A 20,680-nucleotide genomic window follows, 5' to 3' on the forward strand; every position below is an offset into this window, starting at 1 on the left:
TGCACATATGCCGTCTTTAAAACACATACAAACAGTGAGTCAGTCAATGATGCATCTATACGCTAAGTAATATCCCCCACCGAACCATACAGACACTCATACTGATACTAAAAAAACATCTAATAATCTATATACACACACATGTAGCTACTCACCAACCCATGCAGCAACTTATACACAAAGTGAAACACTGATACATATATTTAAATATTTAAACATTACTCGTTAATATATGTATTCACTAAGATACACTTAATAAGCCAGTTAACCAATCATTTTTTTTTTAAACATCCATTTACACACTTATTTAAACATTTATTTTTCCATCTACCTTTACATATACATATCACTATCCCAGGAGTCCCTGCTTGACCACGAGACATCCGGTCAGCGCACCCCTGCGTGCCCCGCCCCCCTGGCAAACCAGCTAAATAGAGAGCCGTAGCGCTTGCCTGTGTGACCCTATTTTTGGAACGCGGAGATGATGTGGGAGAGTACTTGCCCCATTTGTTTTGGACTTCGCTGCTCGCCCGTGGGAGGACACCTCTGACCCACCAACGCTGTTGCATCCGTCTGGCTGACGTGCCGCCGAGAGGAAGGAACATCTGTGGAGACTGCAGGGGTAGCGCGGCAGGAACTCACTATCCCAGGAGTCTCTGCTTGACCACGAGACATCCGGTCAGCGCACCCCTGCGTGCCCCGCTCCCACCGCCCATCCTATAACATCAGAGGAGAGTCCGTCTTGCGGGACGCAAGCGGGACGCCGGGCGAAGCCCGGGCAAAGGGCGGGCCGTCTGTGGCCGTCCGGGGCCAGCAGGGGCCGGGACGGGCCACCCCCCTAACAATCCAGGTAAAACTATTGACTTGTTGCTGTGGATGTCATATATTATCTTCGTAATCACACATGTCTTCATATTCCCCAATGTCTACTCGCTCAGGTAGAAGTTCTAGACGAGGGGGGAATCCAACAACAATATGCACGATGGATAACTTTATCACCCGCGCAGTGTCTGTTGTAGAAAAGGAAATTATCCTGGCAGAACGCAGACTATCACGCGAATACCTGGCACATAAACGCTCTTCTTTAGGATCATTAGTACATGCTACATCTCCTGTGAATATAACTCCAGCTGAACCCTTAATCCCTGTATCAACTGGTCACTTGCAACCTTGTGCTGTTGACACAAGGCAAGATAATGGCGCTTTTGAGATCGTTCCAGACTCTGTACCCACAAACAGAATTCAAGGTGATACTAACACAAATAATCGCTCTGTCCACATAATAGTTGATCCGCCGGCACTACCTGTAATCTTGGTACATGAAAAGCCTCCAGGGCTAGCCCTTACACCCCCGTTGCCAAAAGTAAGTCGAGTTGCTGCTAAAAGGAAGAGAGTGGTTACCCCGAGAAAAGCGTATAGACTAAAAACACTCAAGAGAATTCGTAGGAACTACATGAACGGAGGTACTCATTGCAAATCTCTAGAGCCAGAAGCTGCGAACATGGGGCCTGAAATAAGCAACTTACAAGTGGGGGATGTCCATAATGCTATACCTGGCCAAGCGCAGGACTCTGAACCGGCGAATCGCCCAAAAAACTTACCAGCAGTGAACCCGTTGCTTGACCAGATCCAATTGCTCATGTCAACTTTGCTCTCACCAGTCATTGAAAAATTAAAAGGGCTAACGGAGCGATTAGACAAATTTGAACAAACCTCATTGGAAATTTTTTTTGCCCGGAAATCCTTGGTAAAATTACACTCCAAGATTGGAGGAGACATTGCAAGGGTGGAACCTAGCCCTACAGCTCCAAATCCAACGCACCAAACCCGACGGCCCAGGAAAGACAACGTGACAGATCAGAATAAATCCAACAATGCTTTAAGGGGAAGTCAAGCAGAGTCTGCCAAGGTACACCCAACTAATGGAGGTATTCAGCTGGCTGTTCCCCGGAAACCTGCGCCACGCAAAGTAAATCTGGTGAACAAAACTACTACCTCTCAAGACCTGGTACCATCTAAGCCTGACGATGGGATAGAAACTACCATTCGTACTAGCAATTGCGGCTTGGACAATAATGCACAAGTAGCTGACCATAACACAGACAAACCAGTATTGAAAAAGACCCCAAATGCACACCTTCCACCGGGATGTCAACCATATGTAGTTGTGCTTACTGGGGTTCCTCTCTTGAAACCTAACAAAAGGGAGTCTTACGATGAGCTGAAAACAAGACCTTATATTGGCTTAGAGAAAATAGACCCTTGCCATACTCTGTTAATTGCCAGGTTATCCAAGTCCGAAGAATCAGTTGGCTAGGTACTAGGCCGAAAGACATTGCAGGGGATTGTATTCTGGTTAATTTCAAGGACCCCTCTGTTGCTCATCTTGTGTATGGCCAAAATCAACGAGAGGGTCATTTAGGAATTGGTACCTGTGACCTTAGTTATTTCTATCCTATGCAGCGGCCCCAAGATACCAGAGATCTATCCCGGTCAGGCCTGATGAATAATAGGTATTCGTTTTTTGACCCTCCAACCCCAGTTGGAAGAATGTTTCCAGGAAATATGGATGGGGATAAAAATTGGTCATGGTGGGGTAATTGACAAGAAGGAAAAAGTGGCCTATATGGGTCTCCTCCCCCCATATCCAATAGTCATACAGGGAATCCATGTGTAAAATCAACTGTAAATACTTGTGTAATGCTTCCTATATCTGATAACCCTGAAATTATACAGGTCAGAGCTTTGCCCATCAGCCACCTCGAAGACCATCAAGGAGGGGACACAGTGAATGGTAGCCATGCACAAGTTATAGATATGTCATTAGCGGTATACAATAAGTTGCAAGATTTGACATCTATCCACGAGTCTTCTGATGATCCCAATGAGGGGGTAATATCAAGCATACCAAGTGCATGTAGTATTTGCCCCAGTACCTCAGTACCATGTAACTTAAATCGTGATATAAAAATCTTGTCATGGAATATTGCAGGGCTGTCAAGAAACTTGTGTGATAGGAATTGGAGTACCTTTATGGAAGAGCATGACATTATTCTCCTACAGGAAACATGGGCAATTAACATGGTGCACAGACTTGGATATAAAGCATTTTATTGTGGGGCTATTGCATCTGTAAGAGGTAGACCCTCAGGGGGCCTGTTAATTTGGATAAAAGTATGTCTGAATGGTGTTGTATCACCTTGTAACATTGGTTCTAAAGACTTGCTCGGGGTGAAGATCACCACGAAGGATATTGGGGATATCTATTTGATAAATATCTACAATAGACCAAATCCGCAAAAAAAGGAGTCAGTGGTTGTGGAACAACTAAGTTTGTATCTGAGCAACTTAGAGCAGAACTCCAAAATAATTATAGGCGGGGATTTTAACTGTCAATTCGAGCCTGTGTTGGGACTCGAAAACTTATTAGAAAATGAAGATAGAGCCCACAATATACCCTGCCTAGACAGTGTAAAAGCAGTTAAAAGTTCAGTGGCAGCTATGCAGATTTATGAGTTGACGGTATCTCATGACTTAAGGGCATGCAATGGTAGATTGGAACCGGATAAGCCATCTAACTATACCTATAGTAAAGGAAACTCCAAATCACTTATTGATTTTGTATTGATCACTACTAACTTGTGGCATTTGTTGTTGACCTTTTCTGTTGTGAATAGACCAGAAAGTGACCACTTCCCTCTACAGGTAGGGCTACTTCCTAAACCGTTCCTAATATTGGATAGTGGAACGGAATTACATAAGGAGGTGGGAGAGGTTGAGGTTTCTAATAATAGGAAAGCCATAAAATGGCCACATATCCAGGCAAAAGAGAACATACTTATAGGCATTTATAATATCTTCTCAAACACTGTTTCTTCATATAAAAATTTGACTATGGGATCCCACGAAGTCCTCAAAATGCACTATCATTAAGTAGAGGAATTAATCCCCCTTCTGAGTAAAACTTGCAGTAACAGTAAAGGTAATATAAAACGGCAATTGGAACTGGAGACACCGTGGTACAATAAACAGTGTCGTCTAGCCAAAGGTAACCTAATTAATGCTGTAAAATCTAAAGATCAGAAGAGGGTAAGAGAGTGTAGAATTGAATATAAAAATCTCCTCTCTAGGGCGAAAAAAGAGTGGGATGACTCGATCTGGGAAGACCTTCTAAACGCTGCCAGGAAGCATGACCAATGCACTTTTTGGAGCTTGATAACAAAAAATAATAAATCGGGGAGCTCCAATAGAGATTTCTTCCTAGATGAAAAAATCTGGTATGACCACTTTTCAAAACTATATGATGTAACTGAGGTGCCTTCAGATGACACCTGCATCGAACCCTTTCCCTCTTATCCTAATCCAGAAAAATTTACCATTAAAGAGACATTGTGTGCAATAAAGGCAGTTAAGGCGGGTAAGGCGCCAGGCCCTGACAAATTACCAGATCTGTTCACTTATAATATTGAAGTATGGTGCCCCTATATAAACTTTTTGTGTAATTCTATTTTGTTTGGTACTCCGATCCCCGAATCATGGAAGGGGGCGGAAATAGTAACCATTTATAAAAAAGGAGATCGTTACAATCCCGGTAATTACAGACCGATAAGTTTAATAGACATATTACAAAAAATCTTTGCCAGACACATTTTAAATCGACTTTTAGATTGGGTAGAGGAAACTAAAATCCTCTCAAAATATCAAGCAGGCTTTAGAATCAGAACAAGTACTGTAGATCAGGTACATAGGTTTATGTGTATTTGTTGGAAATATGTCCAAATAAAGAAGTGTAGTTTATATGTAGCATTCATGGATCTACGCTCAGCGTTTGATCTTGTCCCTCGTTCCCTGTTATGGAATACCCTAAGGAACATTGGTGTCCCGGAAGAACTGCTGTCCAACCTTATAAAACTTCATACTGATAATTTTGCAAAAATAAGATGGGGAAGAAATGGTGAACTCACCCAAGCTATCCCAGTTAGACGGGGGGTACGGCAAGGGTGCGTGCTGGCCCGACCCTTTTTTCCTTATTTGTAAATGACATCCCCCCCTACCTGGCACAATGTAACCATGATTCCCCTAAACTATGCAATGAGGCAATTACAGCGCTGCTTTTTGCAGATGACACCATTTTAATATCCCAAACACCCAAAGGACTACAAAATTTAATAAATCAATTCGATAGTTATTGCGAAAAGAAGGGGTTAGAAATCAATTCAACTAAAACTAAATACATGGCTATTAATCCCCCAAAATCTTTTAAGAAAAACTTGGCTCTAAACAACACAAAACTTGAGTACGTGGAATTTTTTGTTTACCTGGGCATCAGGTTTGATAGCAAATTGTCCTGGTCAAACCAGCTAGAAAAAAGTAGACTAACACTTAAACACAACTCCCTCCCTATTCTAAAAATCCATGGAGGGAGTACTTCAAAAGCTATAACACCTGCGATCGAAGTGTTTAAAGCTAAAGCACAATCTGCCGCCTTATATGGCGCCGAGATTTGGGGGCCTTATTCAAACTAAACATTCTATACTGATGAGAATATGTTTTGTAGGCGCTTGTTAAGGCTACCAACAAGAACACCTTTAGTCCCCGTTTTTCTAGACATTAACTTAAAACGTACAGATTATCTGTGTTGGCTGAGGCCATTGATCTATTGGGTAAGAATATGGTCCACCCCGGAACTCGCAGACTATAGAGCGGGACTGATGGAAATCATGGAACTGGACACTTATAACTCAATCAAGTGGCTGAGACATATATCTGTATGGCTAATTAATATAGGTCTCTCACACTTCTGGAAAAACCCAACATCTATGCAACCAAACTGTAAAGACCAGGTAAAATCTGCTTTCTGGTATTATATGAACACTAATATACATGAACGTGCCACTGGTTCACTAACAATCAAGTTCTTGCAATTTAAGGATATCCCCATATTCGAGCAATTTATGGACGAAGTAGAACCACCTCTGGCTAAAACTATGTATCTTCAATATAGGTACGGGGTTCTACAAATAAACGCTAATACTTGCCGGTGGGGTAGTTCTAATCCCAATAGGAATGACTCACATTGCAAACTGTGTGACCTGAAACAAAAGGAAGATGAGGAACATATCCTCTTCTTTTGCCCATTGTATAAATCTCAACGTATAAAATGGATTAAACCCCTCTGTAAAAACTTGGGCATACATTCATATAAAGAGGAAGAAAGATTACTTAGATCTTCGACTATTCGCCTGATAACCTTAGGAGTTAGCCGGTTCCTTCATAGTATCTGCTTGATAAGGAAAAAGCATGGTTTTAAAACATAGATATAAAGCTTTTTTTTTTTTTAATACTGGCTTTTTAACTATTTATAGAATGCATATAGCTGCTTTTAATATTCGGTCTGTAAATCTCCTTGAAAGGTGAAAATGTAATGTATCTCATTATGAATTGTAAATAGCTTGTGATTTTGTATGGGGACTGTACATTTGTTTACACTGTATTTTTCCGAAAGACGTAATTTTGTTTTTAAGAATCATGTCTAAATGTATATTACATGTGTTGGCTTTATGGAAAAAGGTCGAATAAAAGCTTTACAACAACAAATATACATATTTAAAACATATTTATTTTTCAGAAAGGCACACATTCACTGGATGGTGTCATCAGTGATGTCATGAGTGATGTAATATGTGACGTCATCAGCTCACTGAAGAAATACGGCGGGACTGCTATTACCAATATGCCACAGCGGTGGCCACGCCCATCTAGGCGGGGTTTGAACACTTATAGTTGCCGCCCAACCTTGCTTAGCAATTGACTTTCTGCCCATAGCCCCAGAAAAAGTGTTGGACCAGGAAACGCGTCGCGCTGGACATGTTATTATGTGAGCTGTTATGATTGTGCCCGCACTGCTTCCTACAATAAACAAATTTGGCAAATTACCAACCTGTTGTGGGCTCACCTCTAAAATAGCACCCTGCGTTTTGTGTGTATATATATATATATATATATATATATATATATATATATATATATATATATATATATATATATATATATATATATATATGAGGTACGTGGCGCTCCCGTAGATATACCAACACAGCAAAATCAGCCGATCAGCAATGCAGGAACCAGCAAGACCCATAAGTTGGTACAAAATATTTTTTATTTAAATTTTAGCCCAGCACCAGTCCGCCATGACGCGTTTCGGCTAGAGATAGCCTTGATCACATGACAACGTCACGAGGGCTGATCACCCATTTAAAGTGCAACAGTGCCATCACGTGTAATAGAAACAGACAAAATACTTTCAATGTTTCTAACTTTGCAGGTATTACATTGCGGCATGAATGCCCGTATTGCACAAACTGACATACAATAATCATAAATCATGGTTAATACCATACATTATGAAAAACAAAAAGATTGTATCACTCAGGAAGATTTCATGATAATACATGGAAAAGTACATGGCAACGGCTACAACAAACTTTTAAAATTGTTATAAAAGTTAAAAGCCAAATAAATAGTTATATAAATATTAAAATATAACCATTAAAAGTGTGGTATTTTTTACAAAATTAATTGAATTATGTTGTTCTGTTAGCAAGGAATCAACACAATATGCAATGAAGCCCAAGTGGGCGAGTGCCATAACCTGAGATGTAAACAACGTATTGTGCAAATATGCTTTTAGTGCAAAATTGACTGATGGCATTAAAGTGCTACCTAGTAAGTGAAGTTTAATAAATCAAAATTTGAAAATTTATAATGGTTATGGAGGGTAAAAGGATCAAGTTGTTTATACAGATTTTACGATCCACAGTTCAACATACAGGAGTGCAACTCTAAAAGAACATGTCAGGTCATAGGGTCATGAGGGGCTGGCGAAACAATATTTACTGTGATATTCAGAGATAGGTGTGGCAGTCCTCCCCGATATTGAGACCTTGCGGTGCTTTGGTATCTAAGAGTATTATATAGCGGGTCTCAAGTTTCTGTAACAGAGACTCTCTATCACCGCCTCTCCTTTGGGGAGGAACACAATCTATCGCAAAATATCTTAGCAGGGACGCATCCTTTCCATGTTCGCTCTCGAAGTGCCTGGCTACTGGATATGCTGCATCTGCATGGGTGATAGCTCGCAGATGCCGTAATATTCGCTTATGCACTTGAGGACGGGTGCTGCCTACATATCTCAGGCCGCACGGGCACTCCAAGACGTAAACTACAAACTCTGATTTGCAGTTTAGCTTTTGTTTGATTTTGATTGGAAAGGGCGAAAGAGGAATAGTAACCTCCGTTTTGCTAATGCCATGTCTACAGGCTTTACAAGTAGAGCATCTTAAAAAGCCTTTACTTTCATTAAGCCATGACCCAGAAACCACCTCGGGCTGCTAGACACCAGACTGTCCTTCATAGAGCGGGCTTTACGATAGGTAATGCTAGGATGTTTGTTGATGAGAGATCCGATAACCGGATCACAGGAAACCAGGAACCAGTTATCTTTGACTATTTTATGGATACTCCTGTGCTGGTTGTTGTATGCCATAATTAGTCTAGTCTCTTCACCAGAATTTACAGAAGAGGGTCTAGTTTGAACACTGCCTGAGCCCAGGAGTGTGAGTCTATCGATCTTGTTAGCTCTCTTGGTAGCATTATCTATAGTTTCTGCTTTGTAGCCTCGCTCAACAAATCGGGCCCTACATGAGGATTGTGCCAGCCGGCATTCATCATCACTGCTACATATCCTCCAAATACGAAGCATCTCCCCGTAGGGGATACTACGTATCAGATGTGCTGGGTGATGACTCTCAGCGTGTAGCAGTGTGTTCCCTGCTGTGGGCTTAAGATATAGTCTAGTATGTAAGCTACTCTCATGGACATAGATTTCCACATCCAAAAACATAATGGACTGTTTGCTCAGGGTACTTGTGAATTGTATATTCAGATTGTTGTTATTCAATTCTTCAATGAATTGAGTGACCCCTGCCTCAGTCCCATCCCATATAAAAACCAGGCCGTCTATATATCTTAACCAAAGTTTTACTTTGGTATTCATCACGGCAGCAAATTGATTCATCAGGACCTGCTCCTCCCAGTACCCCATATGTAGACAGGCGTAACTGGGAGAGAAGCAGGCCCCCATTGCCACCCCCCTGGTCTGTAGGAAAAGCTGATTAGCAAATAAAAAGATATTGTTCTCAAGACAAATATTGATCATATCTAACAACATTTTAGAATGGTTCCGGAAACAAGAGTCTCTTTTTCCCCAGAAAATGTTGTACTGCCCTCAAACCATCAATGTGGAATATGCTGGTATATATATATTTTTTTTTTTTCACGAAAAGGAAAAGCCAGCACTCCGCTCGTTGGATGCAATGAAGATTTATTCAGACACTGTTACAGCCTACGCGTTTCGAACCAGATGGTTCCTTCTCACGGCAGTTTTACACAGTTGTCCTACTTTACTTTCAATTATTTTTGTTCTAGTGCTTTTCAAAGTGCATTGTGGGACATGCAGTTCAAGGCTTATTTCGCATACTTATTCACAACATTAGTGTCATGGTATTATATATATGCATACAAATATATTTGTACAATTCAGGCTTAGTGCCATGCATGAGATTAATGTCCAGTTAGCACTCAGATTGCGTGTCTCGGCAGTGTGTTTGACTGTGCACTTAATAGGAGATTTATCCTCCATTTTTTTGCGATGTTTTGACTGATCCGGCTGTGCAAACAGTTTTGTATTCCGGAGATGCTAGAAGAGTGGGGCATCAACAACATGGACTGCTCACGAAATATGATGTTGATCATCATAAAATATGCAAGAAAAGACGTAGAGGAGTTTCATGACAAAATAAGAGACATTGAAAACCAAATAACAGCCCTAAAAGAAGGCAGCGGGACTGTCAAAAAATTGCGTATGGACATGGAGAAAAACCTAGACAAACACAAGGAGGAGGTACAACTACGGAAACAAAGAAAATTCCGTAGAGATGAAGATGATTACGAATTCGGCACAATTTTAACATTTGCCAAGAAGTATGACATCTTCAAACAACAATGGAAACCACCAGGCGAACAAACGACTACACCATCATCTAGCGAACCGGAATCTGAGGTCAGTGAAGGAGAACAACGCACCAACAGGAGCATTCGAAGGCTCTCTTTTTTAGACGAACTGACCCTGGTATACCAGAAACAACAAGCTCCAAGAGGAAGAAACAGAAACAGAAATTATCAAACAACGAGACCAATGGCAAGGGGTACCTATCAATCAAGAGGACGAAACGAAAAACAAGGAGAGGAAGGAGCAAAAACAAGCAGATACAACCTGCGGAATCGCAAACCCTCCAAGAAATAAATAACAACAAAAAACCAATTGATAAGAAACCACCTGATCTCATAACAAATCTATCCAGATACACACCTTCCGAAGATGAACGCAGACTTCTAAATAAAGGTCTGTCATTCTGCCCAGAGATACACCAGGATATTGTGGATACCAAAATCGATCTCTATAAATATGTGAGGAAATTAAAACTTCAAAAACACTTTACAAAATTCTCACACCAAGAGATGACACTACCACCCTCATTATCGACTATGAACATTCAGGACTCTATGGACACAGCAAATGAATTTACAACAAATGAGATTCCATGTCTACGCACGGCGTACGAATTAGCTAATCAAACAGAGGCCTCCGAAGTGACAGATATGCAAATATTACAAGAAATGGAAGTGACAACTGACGAGAAGACCAACAGAATTTAAAAACAAATCAAAGTTCTGCCCCATCTTGAACCCTGGGAATAGAATTGACACTTTTTACGAACTAGTGTTGGCAGATTTGGAAGAAATGAGACAAACGGAAAACATTAAAAAAGAAAATGTATCCAAATCAGAACGTTTGGCAATAAAACCCCTAAAAGATAACACCTCAATTGAGATAAAACCAGCCGATAAGGGTGGGAACATAGTGATCATGGAGAGAGTGGACTATGTGGAAGAGGCCATGCGACAACTAGGTGACACCAAAAACTATACCTGTGTAACACAAGACCCAACACCAAGACTCAAAACAGAGCTGGGAATGAAATTACACATTTGGAAAGAAAAAGGATTAATAACGGAGGAAGAAAAGAAATTCCTCATGGTGGAACATCCTATCACACCAACTATATATTTCCTTCCCAAAATCCACAAGACATTGAACAAACCCCCAGGGAGACCGATCATTTCCAGTTGTGGCAGTCTATATGAACATATGTCAGAATATGTCGACATTTCCTATCTCCCATAGTACCTACTCTCAGTTTGTATATTAAAGACACTGGAGATTTTCTGCGCATTTTAATGGACACCCAATGGCAACCCACGTACATGCTAGTAACCATCGATGTCATCTCACTATATACATCGATAGAACATGAGATAGGCATCAACGCAGTACTTTATATCCTCATGCAGCGACCAATCAAAGAACGAGATCATTCTAAAATGCTCATTGACATGATCAGAATTTGTCTATACAACAATGTATTCCTTTTTAACAAAAAGGTCTACATACAAAAGTGCGGTACCGCGATGGGAGTTTCCTTCTCTCCAAGCTATGCTAACCTCATGATGGGGTGGTGGGAGAGGAGCATAGCTTGGAGAGAAGAAAACGAACACCATATGGCCAATGTAGCGTTATGGTTACGCTACATTGACAATCTCTTTTTGTTATGGAAAGGAACGAGATCCGAGTTTCTAACTTTCTTTGACGAACTGAACAACAACCCAGTTGGTTTAAAATTCACCTACAACATTAGCAACAAAGAAGTGGAATTCCTGGATACTAAAGTATATGTTCACAACAACCAAATACACACAACAACCTTCAGGAAGAAAACGGCCACAAACAGTATATTGCACGGACGAAGCTTTCATCCTGAAAAATTGAAGAAAAGCATCCCGTATGGTGAATTGTTAAGAATGCGGAGAAATTGTTCTGAAGAAGGAGAAATGGAAAAAAACTTTGATGACACAAAAAAAAGATTTTTACAACGCGGTTACAAACACGAAGACATCATCCAGGGAGAAATGAAAGCCAGAACCAAAACCAGAGCGGACACATTACTACCCAAATCTTCGGGTATTGATCTCAATACAAAACAAACCAAGACTGATCCCCCTAGGATGATTATCACATACAGCAAGGAATGTCACAAAATACGAAAAATACTAAGTAAGTACTGGCATTTGATACAAAAAGACCCTGATATAGGTAGAAATGTGGGAGAAAGACCTTTAATGACCTACAGAAGAGCTCCCAACCTTGCGGACCACCTAGTACATAGCCACTATGAAGATAAAAAATGACCAATTGGCTAACGGAAAAGAAGAAAGGATTTGTAAGATGCAGTACCTGCAAAGCCTGCAAGATAGGAAAAAATACGAAGACAACAATTGATCCTAAAGGCAAAGCATACATCATAAGAGAGCACATCACATGTGAAACCAGCTTTGTAGTCTACATGCTACAATGCTACTGTGGGAAGCAGTACATTGGCAGTACCACCTGTACTCTAAAGAAAAGGATTTTGGAGCACATTCGTGCGATACAAAACAAAGACTTCACATATGCTATGGCCAAACATGTAGCAACTAACAACAACAATACGTGGAAGGACACTCACTTCTTCGGATTGGCCGTAATACAGCAGCACGAACGTGGTGGTAATAGAAAACAAAACCTAAGAAGATTAGAATCAAAACTGATCATGCGTTTCAAAACGAGACAACCAATAGGTTTGAATGGGGACGAAGAACTCTACTTTCACCTCTGAATAGATGTACTCCGAAAATCTGCCTTAGGAAATCCAGTAACTTAATCAACATTGGGGAACAATGTATGACCAAATGAAACCTATTGCTCTCTTCAATCAGTGCATATGTACATTTCAGTGTCTAATCATTGGCAGTGACAAGGGCACTCAGCCCGAGGAATACAAAACTGTTTGCACAGCCGGATCAGTCAAAACATCGCAAAAAAATGGAGGATAAATCTCCTATTAAGTGCACAGTCAAACACACTGCCGAGACACGCAATTTGAGTGCTAACTGGACATTAATCTCATGCATGGCACTAAGCCTGAATTGTACAAATATATTTGTATGCATATATATAATAAAACGACACTAATGTTGTGAATAAGTATGCGAAATAAGCCTTGAACTGCATGTCCCACAATGCACTTTGAAAAGCACTAGAACATAAATAATTGAAAGTAAAGTAGGACAACTGTGTAACACTGCCGTGAGAAGGAACCATCTGGTTCTAAACGCGTAGGCTGTAACAGTGTCTGAATAAATCTTCATTGCATCCAACGAGCGGAGTGCTGGCTTTTTCTTTTTCCTTTTCGTGAAAAATTACTCACGGGACCCGGTCCTGGCCCCGAACCCAGCACCGACTTGCTAAGCCGTTCCCTCTGCGACAGGATCGTTTGTGAATTATATATATATATATATATATATATATATATATATATATATATATATATATATATAGTTTCCAACTCCTGCACCTCGGCCTTGGATGCCAACGTTGACATAGGTACAGACCACGAAATACGCGTAAATGGTATGCAAAGGTGGTTTTTGTTGTCCCATCATCTCCAGCATATATATCAAACAATCAAGGTCCACAGTTGCCCAAAGAAGCGTGGCACACTCCCAATCAGCACGTTCAATATTGGGCAAGAAGCACACAGCACCCAACACCAGTAGACCCTGACGCGTTTCAGGACTCTTCCCCTCTTCTGAGGCTACTCTGCATACTGAGCGACTGCCAACCACAAGACTCCAGTACTTCTCCCATTTTATTGTTGCACGCAATCACACTCAGGTGAGTCGATATAAGCCAATTGCTTTCTGGAACGGGTAGTCTTAATCCATAATACCCCAGTGGGCTGGTGCCAGGCATCCAGTAAAATATTCCAAACATCTCTGGTGTGTATGCTCAGTTCTCACCCGTTCCAATCAGTGCCAGGTTAGTCCGCAGGCCGATAAGCATACCAGCAGCGGAACCGCTAAGGTCTGCAGCGGTGCAGCCCCTCCGACCGGGTCGGCCAGAAATAAATCAAGGTCCACAGTTGCCCAAAGAAGCGGGGCACACTCCCAATCAGCACGTTCAATATTGGGCAAGAAGCACACGGCAGCCAACGCCAGCAGAGCCTGACGTGTTTCGGGACTCCTCACTTCTTCTGAGGCTACTCTGCATACTGAGCGACTGCCAACCACAAGACTCCAGTTCTTCTCCCATTTTATTGTTACACACAATCACACTCAGGTGAGTCAATATAAGCCAATTGCAATCTGGAACTGGTAGGGTTATTCCATAATAACCCAGTGGGCTGGTGGCAGGCATCCAGTAAAATATTCCAAACATCACGGTGTGTATGCTCAGTTCTCACCCGTTCCAATCAGTGCCAGGTTAGTCCGCAGGCCGATAAGCATACCAGCAGCTGAACCGCTAAGGTCTGTGGTGGTGCAGCCTCTCCGACCGGGTCGGCTGGAAATAAATCAAAGTCCTCAGTTGCCCAAAGAAGCGGGGCACACTCCCAATCAGCACGTTCAATATTGGGAAAGAAGCACACAGCACCCAACACCAGCAGAGCCTGACGCGTTTTGTGACTACTCCCTTCTTCTTAGGCTACTTTGCATACTGAGCGCCTGCCAACCACAAGACTCCAGTACTTCTCCCATTTTATTGTTGCACACAATCACACTCAGGTGAGTCGATATAACGCAATTGCATTCTGGAACTGGTAGTCTTAATCCATAATACCCCAGTGGGCTGGTGGCAGGCATCCAGTAAAATATTCCAAACATCGGGGTGGTAATGCTCAGTTCTCACCCGTTCCAATCAGTGCCAGATTAGTCCGCACGCTGATAAGCATACTAGCAGCTGAACCGCTAAGGTCTGCAGCGGTGCAGCCCCTCCGACTGGGTTGGCCGGAAATAAATCAATGTCCACAGTTGACCAAAGAAGCGGGGCACACTCCCAATCAGCACGTTCAATGTTGGGCAAAAAGCACACAGCACCCAACGCCAGCATAGCCTGACGCGTTTCGGGACTCCTCCCTTCTATCGAGGTTACTCTGCATACTGAGCGACTGCCAACCACAAGACTCCAGCACTTCTCCCATTTTATTGTTGCACACAATCACACTTGGGTGAGTCGATATAAGCCAATTGCATTCTGGAACTGGTAGTATTAATCCATAATACCCCAGTGGGCTGGTGACAGGCATCCAGTAAAATATTCCATACATTGCGGGTGTGTATGCTCAGTTCTCACCCGTTCCAATCAGTGCCATAGGTCGGAGGGGCTGCATCGCCGCAGACCTTAGCGGTTCCGCTGTTGGTATGCTTATCGGCGTGCGGACTAATCTGGCACTGATTGGAACGGGTAAGAACTGAGCATACACACCCTCGATGTTTTCAATCATTACGGCGTTTTTATGGATATATATATATATTCAAGATAAGATTTTCATTTCCATTGCATAAAATCATCCGGCACTCGTACGCGGGTATCGTTAGTTCAGGCTTTTATTGTTCTTATTACAGCCAACAACGCGTTTCGGGAGTCAAGCTCCCTTGATCACGACATATATATATATATATATATATATATATATATATATATATATAATTTTTTTCTTTTTTTTATTGACTTAATTTGTTATATTGTTGATCGCTATTGAGGTCTATACCAATTCTTAATAAAGGACAGATGTATGTGCTATTGCATTGACTACCTTACATTGGCAGAGCTGAGATTTTCCTCTCCATTTGCCTCCTGCACATTCCATTTTTTGCTTCACTTTTCTCTTCATTCAGTATTATGTTACACTCCTTCAGGTGAGATATCACCTCTATTATACACTGGCTCTCTTATGACTTGATATCTAATATAGCCTTATAGCCCGCCGTAGCGGGCAATACCGGCTATTAAAGGCCCGCTCCCCCGTTAAAGGCCGAGCTGAAGTCGAGGGACTTCAACAAGGGACCAGGACTTTAATAGCCGGTATAGCCCTGCTATGAAGGGCTATAAGGCTATTAGAACAATCTGCCACTAGAGGGCTGAATGTTCTAACAAATAAAACAAAGGCCTCTCGGAGCTCGAGAGGATTGAAATCCCCTCGAGCTCCGAGATGCCTTTTTAAAACATTGGAATATTGCTCTGCAGGGCTTTACCAACCCGTAGAAGCAGGGAGAACAATGGAGCTCCCAACATTCTAATGTTCTAATAATGGTTCCAGTGTTGCTTATGAATTTCTTGAATTTATTTCCTGGATGCTACAAATGGATTCATGTTAAAATATCAATATTAAAAATTTCGATGAAAAAAATATCGATGTGAAAATATCAATAACAAAAATATCGACTTCCTATACTTAAAAAGGTGAGTACAGTAAAATTGACTCAAAAATATCTATGTAAAGAATATAGATGTAAAAAATATCGACTTTAAAAAATAACAACTTAAATTAAATTTATTAAATAATGTTATTATTAACAAATTACAATAATTTTAATATATATTTTAACTAATTATAACAAAAACTAAATTTAATAAATGTAAACACAAAAAAGTATACATATACCTTTCTTTACTTAAATACATTTTAATAACTATTATCTTTATTTAATTTATAAAGTTTATTCATTATATAAAAATAAAATAAAAACATATATAAAAAATAAAAATATTTAATATATTCTATATTTAATTAACACATTAAACTATTAAAAAAATAATACATACATTTAATAACAAAATACAAACACTAATATTTAAAACATTAGATAGCGGGAGGGTAAAAATTATTATTCCCACTCCAGTGAGTGCAACAGTAGAGAAAGCACTGGATAGCGGAGGGATAAGATTTACTATTCCCACTCCAGTGAGTGCAACAGTAGGAAAAGCGCTGTATAGCATAGGGGTAAAATGTACTATTCCCACTCCAGTGAGTGCAACAGTAGGGAAAGCGCTGGATAGCGTAGGGGTAAAAATTACTATTCCCACTCCAATGAGTGCAACAGTAGGGAAAGCGCTGGATAGCGTAGGGGTAAAATTTACTATTCACACTCCAGTGAGTGCAACAGTAGGGAAAGCGCTGGATAGCGTAGGGGTAAAAATTACTATTCCCACTCCAGTGAGTGCAACAGTAGGGAAAGCACTGGATAGCGTAGGGGTAAAAATAACTATTCCCACTCCAGTGAGTGCAACAGTAGGGAAAGCGCTGGATAGCGTAGGGGTAAAAAGAACTATTCCCACTCCAGTGAGTGCAACAGTGGGGAAAGCGTGGGATCCCAAAACAATAAAAAATAAAAATATCAACATTTTCATGAAATTTAATTTCCAATTTTAACATAATTAATATATAAATATAAATATATTATTATTAACAAAGATAAACATTTTTTAATTAGTTAGCACTATAAAATCCACAACACACACCTAAAATTAATTACACATTTACATTTAATATTTACTAATTAATTAATGAAAATTATGTTTTGATTATTTATTAATTAATCAATAAACAATTAATTACTTACCAGCTTTCACACAATTTACACATATCAGCACCACAACACACACATAAAATTAATCACACAATTACAATTAATAATTACTAAATAATTAATAGTAATTAATTTTAAAGTATGTAATAATTAATTAATTCAAAATTAATCACTTACCACCCTTCACACCATTTACACATATAAACACCGCAACACACACCTAATATAAATTACATAATTAACATCATTAATTATTAATTGACTAATTGAAATTAACAACTAATTATTGAACTATAATTAGTTAATAAATTAACACATTAATAATTAATTTTATATATTTAAATTACTTCCCACCCTATTCCCCTATAAACCCACAACCCGCTACGAACTAATAACGCAAAATTAAACTTAAAATAAATTAATAAGTAGAACAATTCTAAAACATATAATAAAATGAGAAACAATTCTTATTAAAACACTAAAATACATAACATTATTAATGAATCGATATTTTAGTGAACTATATTTTCCTAAACAATATTTATTACGATATTTTTGTAATCGATATTACTTACCTGTCAGACGATATTCTTGTAATCTATATTTTTGTAGTCGATATTTCTGCTCGATATTATTGTCCCATGATATTTCCCCGTCGATATTCCTGCTCTGTACCGCTACAAATATTTCCATTCTGTCATGTTTCTTAATCTTCGAGGTACAATCTTGGTGACCATCATCCAAGATCATCTATGCACTAAACAGTGCAATGCTGGCTGATTTCTTTGCCTGTTTTTCATCCTGAGCTTTGGCATGGTCAGGTCTCACACTTGCTCATCACACATTCTTCAACTAGCATCTGCCCAGTGGCTGATTTATCACTTTGGCATATGTATTTGCCATCTTTCAGACATGGGAACATCTGTTGCCTTTGTGAAAGAACTATGTTATAGAAATGTGCAGTGATGAGGGTAGATCCATCCTCAGGCATAAAACTACAATTTCCAGGGAGAAAGTATAGCCAGGCTAATATTGGCGTATTCAAACCCCACATACTATCCCAGTGGAACAGAAGCAATGGACAGGAACAGAGAGAGGGATCAGATTCCCAGAGAGCTCTTCACTTTACGTTATGACAGTTGATTCCAAGTTGTCTCGCTGTTCACAGGCAGTTCTCCTCAGAAGTTTCTCACTCTGGCTTCCAGTAGTTTTTGCTTCTTAGAGGGCCCCTTGCATAATTGTAGCTCAGTTCCTACTATGGATTGCGTTATTCAGTAATTCTGTCAAAGGCGGATGTATTCAGCAAAACGTTAGCATTTGGTGCTAGAATACACACCAGGTAATTCACCAACTCGTATTTCAAAGTTTACATCGCCGATAATAAGTCGGGCGTGCTACCATACCTTGTGTATGGCTTACGGCTTTACTTAAGATGTTCCTCAATAGGCGGTCGGGAACTTCCAAAGAAAGAATATCACGCTCTTTCCCAAAATTAACTCAATTTGATTGGGCCTGGTATTACCTTTAATGACAGTGGCTGGTGGTTATACTTACTGTGTTCGTTCTGTAGTTCTTTTTTTCCCCTCAGCACCTACTCTCCACTGGTGACGACCGGCCCTCTCACTGCTATCCCCCGACTGCATGATGCAGCAGTGCACTCTCCCATTCCTATTGGACTGGAGTCGGCCGCCCGGGGCTGCTTGGAAATAATTCTCCAGCATGGCCAATAATTTAGCTCCTGTGACCCCTGAACAGGGAGGGCCGCCTGGACAGGTCTGAGCACCATCAAGCTTTACACGTCGTGCTTTTGGACTTGCTGCCTTTACTTTTAGGTAACACATAAGTTTGAAATCTTTGCTTAGTGTGTGTGCCACCTGGCTGGTGTTTTGCTGCTTCTTTTCTGTCTCTGCATTCAGATATATAATACAACAAGTAACATTACACCTACAGCAGTAAAATCTTATGATAGTACCACTGTTGGAGTCTTGTGCTTTTCTAAACCCAAAGTTTACGTGCCTGTGTAACCAATTCATGTCATGGTGTGTGTATCCAACTTGCAAACCTGCCTAAAGACCCTTAACGTGGCACTGTATGTGTGGAATTGCCGTTTTTTCACATTTTTAAGCTAAGGTTTAGAGTGATTTTTGGCGCTGCACCCGCACAAGCGGTCTGGTTCCTGGCGCACATAGCCTTGCCTGCAGCGCACATAGACCCTATACTGCTGCCCAAAGAGGGTAAAAATTAGAGGGAACATTGCTGATCATGTCATGAATTATGTAATATGGGAGGTTATAAGCAGTGCAATGCAGGGGCGTAAGTTATAGTTGGGTTTGGTAACTATAACTGCTGAATTTCTATAGTTTTGTGTGAGTAAATTCAGAACCTAACTAAAACGTCCCTGTAACCATTGTTTTTTTTATGTGAATTTCTTCTTTTTTTAATGTTATTTCATAACTATAATGTTCCTATAACCTTTGTTTTTTTAGTGAATTTCTAAGGTTTTTTACATTTATTTTTTTACATTTTATTTCCTAGCTGTAACCTGTAATCTTTGACAGTGTGTGTAAGTGGATGTATATGTTGGAGAGTGTGTGTGTGTGTCTAGGAATGGGTGTGTGAATGGTTTTGTGGGTGTGTGAGTGGTTTTGTGGATGTGTGAGTGATTGTATGGGTGTTGGAGTGGTTATGTGGGTGTGTGTGTGTGGATCTGCGAGTCAATCCTTCTGTATTTGTAGAGCACGCTCATCACCCGAGGGGTATCCGGACCTGCATGGGTGAGGCTATTCGAACACCCAGGTCTTGAGGCCGCTACTGAATTCGGATAAGGAGGTGGAGGTTTGGAGGTGGATCAGGTGGACGCTTGAGGCTTTGGTGGTGAGGTGGGAGAAGGAACGTTCTCTGGCTAGATAACAATGGATGCAGGGAACTGAGCAGAGGGCCAGGGTGGCGGACTGTTGGTGTCTGTTAGGCTAGTGTAAGGTCAGGCGGTTGTTCAGGTATTGTAGTTCTGTGCTGTGGAAGGCTTTGTAGAGGCTTTGTAGGCATGCATGAGTAGCCGGAAGTGGCGTGTCTTTTTGATGGGGAGCCAGTGCAG

The sequence above is a fragment of the Lissotriton vulgaris genome, chromosome 6 (assembly GCF_964263255.1).
Source record: "Lissotriton vulgaris chromosome 6, aLisVul1.2, whole genome shotgun sequence".
Lineage (NCBI taxonomy): Eukaryota > Metazoa > Chordata > Amphibia > Caudata > Salamandridae > Lissotriton > Lissotriton vulgaris.